The sequence below is a fragment of the Chiloscyllium plagiosum genome, unplaced genomic scaffold (assembly GCF_037043375.1).
Source record: "Chiloscyllium plagiosum isolate Xiang-an unplaced genomic scaffold, Cpla_swu_hap1 HiC_scaffold_29, whole genome shotgun sequence".
NCBI classification, from domain to species: Eukaryota; Metazoa; Chordata; class Chondrichthyes; order Orectolobiformes; family Hemiscylliidae; genus Chiloscyllium; species Chiloscyllium plagiosum.
In genome coordinates, this window is record NW_028270167.1 from 69,148,018 (window position 1) to 69,154,017 (window position 6,000).

At 44.7% G+C, this 6,000-nt stretch overlaps 1 long non-coding RNA gene across 3 annotated transcripts in view; it reads left to right on the top strand.

Moving 5' to 3' along the window:
- LOC148142370 (uncharacterized) overlaps nucleotides 1–5,797 on the top strand; it is a 114,100-nt gene extending 108,303 nt beyond the window's left edge. For all 3 annotated transcript variants that reach the window (XR_015752073.1, XR_015752075.1, XR_015752074.1), the window contains one exon: nucleotides 5,031–5,797. This is a non-coding gene — a long non-coding RNA (uncharacterized LOC148142370). The remainder of the gene's footprint in view (nucleotides 1–5,030) is intronic.
- Nucleotides 5,798–6,000: the final 203 nt, after the last annotated feature.

Sequence of the window (6,000 nt, forward strand, 5' to 3'; positions counted from 1 at the left end):
CTGTCATTGGCTGCTCCCTCCCTTCCTCCCTCTGAGAACAGAACCCAGGGGCATGATCCCAGCCCTGCTATCGTGACAAGTGGTTGGGGTATCAGTGGGGGGGAGAATTGTGCAGAAAGTTATCAGAACTCGTGTGAAGATTCAGGAATGCTATGGAAAGGAACAAGGATGGCCCAGCATTTAAAGTTCTAATTTGGTTCACTTTAGTTCAACGAGATATGATTTGGCCAGTGTGTGCAGGATGGTTCTTATGAGAGGGTCGGTGTGGGGAAAATAAATAAGAGATTCCAGATTGGGGAAAAAAAATCAGTTTGGGTCTGACCAGGAAGGAAACCCTGGGAGGTGGGAGGAGGATTCACCAACACCTAGGAGGCTCTGAGTCAGAGTAATATACTTGATTAGATTAGATTTCCTACAGTGTGGAAACAGGCCCTTCGGTCCAACCAGTCTACACCGACCATCGGAAGAGTAACCCACCCAGACCCATTTCCCATTGCCAGTTCACCTGACCTGCGCATCTTTGGATTGTGGGAAAAAGCCGGAGCACCCAGAGGAAATCCACGCAGGCATGGAGAGAATGTGCAAACTCCACACAGACAGTCACCCAAAGCTGGAATCGAACCTGGGACCCTAGTGCTGTGGGGCAGCAGTGCCATCGTGCCACCCCCTTTTTTTGGTTCATAGCCTGCAGGCAGGAGCTAGGAAGCTGAATTCAAGGAGAGGAGAGAGAGAGTGTGAGAACTGGGTGTGGAGGAAAGAAGTGAGGAGATTGATTTGGTCTTCAGTTAACAAGAGAGAAAAATTGTGAGACTGAGATTTAAAGCTTTGGGGCAACAAGGAAACTACAATTTATTACTATCATTGTCTTATAAAGATCCTTCCGGTATTAACGGTGGTATCTTGTTTTCTCCGTACGGTACTGAAATGGTGGATTTGCGGATGAGAAATTCAGATTGAACTTCATGTTCAGTTTTGATAGTTACTTGATCCGTGCTGATCTGGATATCATTGGCCTTTTCATGTGGAAGGAAAGGTGTGTATTCTGTTCGTGGGTGAATATTTCACATATCACTGTGACTGGAAACATTACTGAGACACAGCCAAGTCCATGTTAGTGTGGTGACTGTGGAGAGAGAGTTCGTTTGTTTTTAAAAGTCTGAAAAACATGGCACATTTTCCAGGAACAATTAAGTTACAGATTTGTTTTGTATGAGGACAAGGTTTTAATTATCCATGCAACCAAAAAGAGACCAGGATACCTGCACCATGGAACAAACGATGAAAACGGGATTGTTGTAAAGGAGTTAATTATCAATCGTGGCTTGTAATCCATTGGCGTTGTCGCGTCGGTTCCAGCGCCGTGGGGAAATACTGGAAATGTGATGAATGTAATGTAGGTTTCAGTTATTAAACTGTAAAAAGTGCAGAAGAAATTTACAGGGATTTTTGCCAGGGCTCAGGGATCTGAGTTATAGGAAGAGGTTGGACAAGCGAGGATTTTTTTTTTTGTTTAGAGCAGAGGAAACAGAGGAGGGATCTTTTCTCGAAGTCTATAAGACCATGAGAGGCATGGGTAAGGTGAATGCACTCAGTCTTTTGACCAGGGAATCGAGGACTGGAGGGCATCAGTTTAAGGTTACAGGAGAATGAATGAAAGGGAACCTGAGGTGCAACTGTTTTACACAGAGGGTGGTATGTATATGGACTCAGCTGCCAGTGGAAGTGGTTGAGGTGGGTACATTAACAATATGTAAAAACATTTGGACAAATACACGGATAGCAAAGGGTCAGAAGCAGATGGGCCAAGTGCAGGGAAATGGGGTTCGCGTGGATGGACATTCTGATCGGTTTGGGCCCAAGGGCCAGCCTCTGCTCGAGGATGCTGTGACTCCAAGTATATTTACTATTTCTCCTGCTATCTCTGGTAGCACCCTGGGATGTATTTCATCTGAGCAAGGAGACTTGTCTACCTTTACCGCCATTAGCTTGCCCAGCTCTAACGCTTTTGTGATGATGGTTGTTTCTTGGTCCTCACCTTCCTCAGTCTCCTTATCAAGTCCTGGCATGTTCTTCGTATTCTCCACTGTGAAGACTGACTGCTGTGTACTCATATTCCTGAACCCTGCTGGATAGGAATAACTGGGCACAGAACTCTGAGAGGTCATCTTTGAGTCTTTATTGATGAGACATGGCAGGTACCTTGATAGTGTACATGCAGAGCACCTCCAGGCAGCATCAGGTAACCCCCCCCCCCCCCCCCCCCCCGTCTGGTGTGCCACTCCCATTCTTATACCTTTGTGGTTTGTGGTTTTGAATGGACGCTGTCTCTCAATATTATCTGCATGGCAACGGCAGTTAAAAAGTCAAGTTCAGCTCAACACTGTGGTTAAATCACATACCCCTCTCCCACACCCCTGTGCCTCAGTCAGGTATCTGACAGGCACTTCAGTTTCAGTGGGACTGTCTGTCAGGATTTTGATGTGGAAGAGCGGGTGTTGGAGCGGGGTGGGCAAAGTTAAAAACCATGCATCACCATGTTGTACTTTCAAATAAACCTGTTGGACTATAAGCTTTTGCAGTGTGCTGTGAGTTTTAACTTCATCAGGATTATCTCTATGGTAATAGTTAAGTGCTTCAACAATTACAGAGGCCATATGTTCCCCACACAATAGGTTCCCCTCTAGCAGTGTAAACTGCTATTCTGGCCCTGGGGATAGCTACTCAATCCCATCTGGCTTTCTGTTGATCTTTAAAGTTTTTCTAATCTCCTAGTTTCTCCATGGTCTTTGCCAATTTGTATGCTTTCTATTTCAATTTGATAGACTCCCTTATTTCCTTAGCCACCCATGGCAGATTACTCCTTTTCCTACAGTCCTCCCTTTTCACTGATATATACTTTTGCTGAGCAGTTTGAAAAAAATCTTTGATATTCCTCCACTGTCCGTCAACTGTCCCACCCTAAAGTCTTTTCTTCCAGTCTACATTAGCCAACTCCTGCTTCATCCTATTGTAGTCTCCTTTGTTTAAGCACAGGATCTGGATTGGATTTAATCTTCCCGCTTTCCAACTATATTCTAAATTCAATCATACTTAACACAAGTCTTTTTTATCAGATTATGAGGTGAGGCGATGTTACCTGGGTGTTTTGGTTTTCATTGTCAGAGACCTTGGCTTTGTAATAAAGTACAGGATAGATATTCACAACAGAGTATTCTGGACGGTGTGAATGTACTACACAGCCGAAAACCATACATCACTGTCTCCCCTCCGTTCACATGATTTGAAGATGCCGGTGTTGGACTGGGGTGTACAAAATTTTAAAATTCACACAACGCCAGGTTATAGTCCCTCAGGTTTAATTGGAAGCACACTCGATTTCGGAGCGTTGCTTATTCATCATGATCCAATTAAACCTGCTGGACTATAACCTGTTGTTGTGATTTTTAACTCACCTCAGTTTAAAATTGCAAAATCATTATCTCCTACATACTTCCTCACTATCTCATCCACCTGACTATCCTGCTTTTTCTGAAAATCTCCTTTGGTGAAGGTGGTGAGTTTTGGATTCAGCTTTCCAGTTTTTACCGTAAGAAGATAAGCCCTGGGCCCAGGAGAGGCAATGCAGCCCTTCGAACCAGCTCCACCATTTAAGACCATGATGATTGAGCTCACCTCGCTCTCAGCTGGATTTTCCCACCTGCTCTCTCTCACCCTTCATCTCATTGCAAATGTAACATCTGTATCTCTTCAGTAAATTTGCTCATTGTCCTGGCATCCACTGCATTTTGAATAAGGAATTCCCCAGATTCACAGCACATTGAGATAAGTACATTCTTCTTCATGAGAATAGAATAGAGTCCCTCCAGTGCAGAAATAGGGTATTCGTCCATGGAGTCCACACCAACCCTATAATGAGCATCCCATTCAGACTCACCCATTCCCTGTATTTCCCATGGTTAATGGCTTAACCTGCACAGGCATGGACACTGTGGGAATTTAGCACAGCCAATCCACTTAACCTGCACATCTTTGGACTGAGAGATGAAACTGGAGCACCCAGAGGAAACTCGCACAGACACGGGGAGAACGTGTAAACTCCACACAGTCGCCTAAGGCTGGAATCAAATCCAGGTCCCTGACGCTGTGATTCAGCAATGCTAACCATTGAGCCACCTCTGCTTAAAGTCTGTTCCTCCTATTAACCACCCCACGCCCCAGTTGGCTGAATCTATATTCCTTACATCAGAAAATCAGATTGTGGAAGCAGATGTCTCAGTAAAACTCAGTGACAGTCCATATGTTCTGTGTGTCTGAATGGCGATCCTATACATAACACCCTCCAGTCTACACTTTTCAATCACTTCCCAGAGACAGGGCTCCAGTGGCTTCATGGGGACTACAACTCCCACAAGCCCTGAGGCAGGGACCACACGTGTGTGGGGAAACCCAGCACTGTACATGTACAGAAAATGGGTGGGTTTTGGAGCATGTGCTTTGGGTAGGTATACTTTGCGGAAAGTATTTCACACTGTGATTGGCTGGAGGAGGAATGCATCTGCTCATAGTATTGATCAGTTGGGGGGTCAAAGTGTCACTACACCCATGTAGGACCACTCTCCATCCCCAATTCATTGTAATGGTGGGAATCAACTAATGGGAAACAAAGAAGGATCTGACCCATTCTCCCAGACTGAAGGTTCTTCTGTCCAGGATCTGCCACCTCCCTTTCTGTTTCCTTTTGTTTCATTCTGCTGTTACATTATTGATTTGCAGCAACTGAAGGGAAAGGAAGTGAACCCAGAAAGGGTGCAGAGTCTAACCAGGGACAGGAAGTGGTGCCACGGATCTGTTTATAAGTAACTCCATGAGAATGGGGAGGGTGTACATTAGGGGGTAGCAGAGTCAGAATGGTGGGAGAGAGTAAGTGGGCTGGAGGGTTACAGCTTTGGGGGAAGGAAGGGGAAAAATATTCCAGAGAAACTAGAATTGTCTGTTCTGTATTTATAATCTGTACATATTCCTTTATACAGGGTGCGAGATGGTGAAAATCTGCAGAATGAAATCTCAGAATCATGTGCAGATCATGATGAAGTTACCCAGTGTTTGAAGAACCAAAGATAGAGAATCATTCGGCCAAAATCCTGCAACACTCTACCTCCCAGCATTGTCGGTCTATCTGCACCAAATGGACTGTGAATGGTTCAAGCCGGCAGCTCACTACCATCTTCTCAAGGGTAACGAGAGATGGGGTATAAATGCTGGCTAAGCCAGTGGTGCCCATATCCTGGAAACGGTTCCTATCTCTAGTTGCTAAAACCCAGTTGATGTTACTGCAGGATGATGAGGGAGGCTGAGTACATACTCCAGGAGGCAGCACCATCACATTACCCCTGCCTACACCCACACAGTAACACCGCAACGTCACTGGAACAAAAGGCAGTGAAACCAAAGGAGGACTTCGATATAGTTCTTCGAGGTAAAGTCATGAAAGAGGATTGGAGCACAGCAGGGACAGGAGACTGAGCTGGATGGTTAGCTGTTTCCCATTGAATGGTGGAGCAGGATTGAAAGGCTGAATGGTCTCCTCCTGCTGCTATCTTCCAGGTATGTATATAGGTAGGAAGAAGTAGGCAGGGCAGGGATTCTCCAGGAGATTGAACTTCCACATCTTTTTTCAGTGAGGGATGGTTTGATGGATTTTATTTAACATTTATCTTTAACACAAGGTTTGTAAAGTTTGGTTTTAAAATGTTGTAAAAGTTTTTTGCACAGCAAATAAAATTAAAGAAAATAAATTAAACTGTCTGAATATAACAGTTTTAAAACTTTCAACATCCTGTAAAACAAAATCCTGTCTATTCCCGGACCCCATCACTTTCCAGCTACTCAAACTCCGGGAAAATATTCCCTCCCTGTCTGAACCTTTGGTTTGATTTAACTGCTTTTCCGTTCTCGTTCTGTGAGCTGTGAAGCGTTCTTTTTCCCCATTTCTCCGACCCA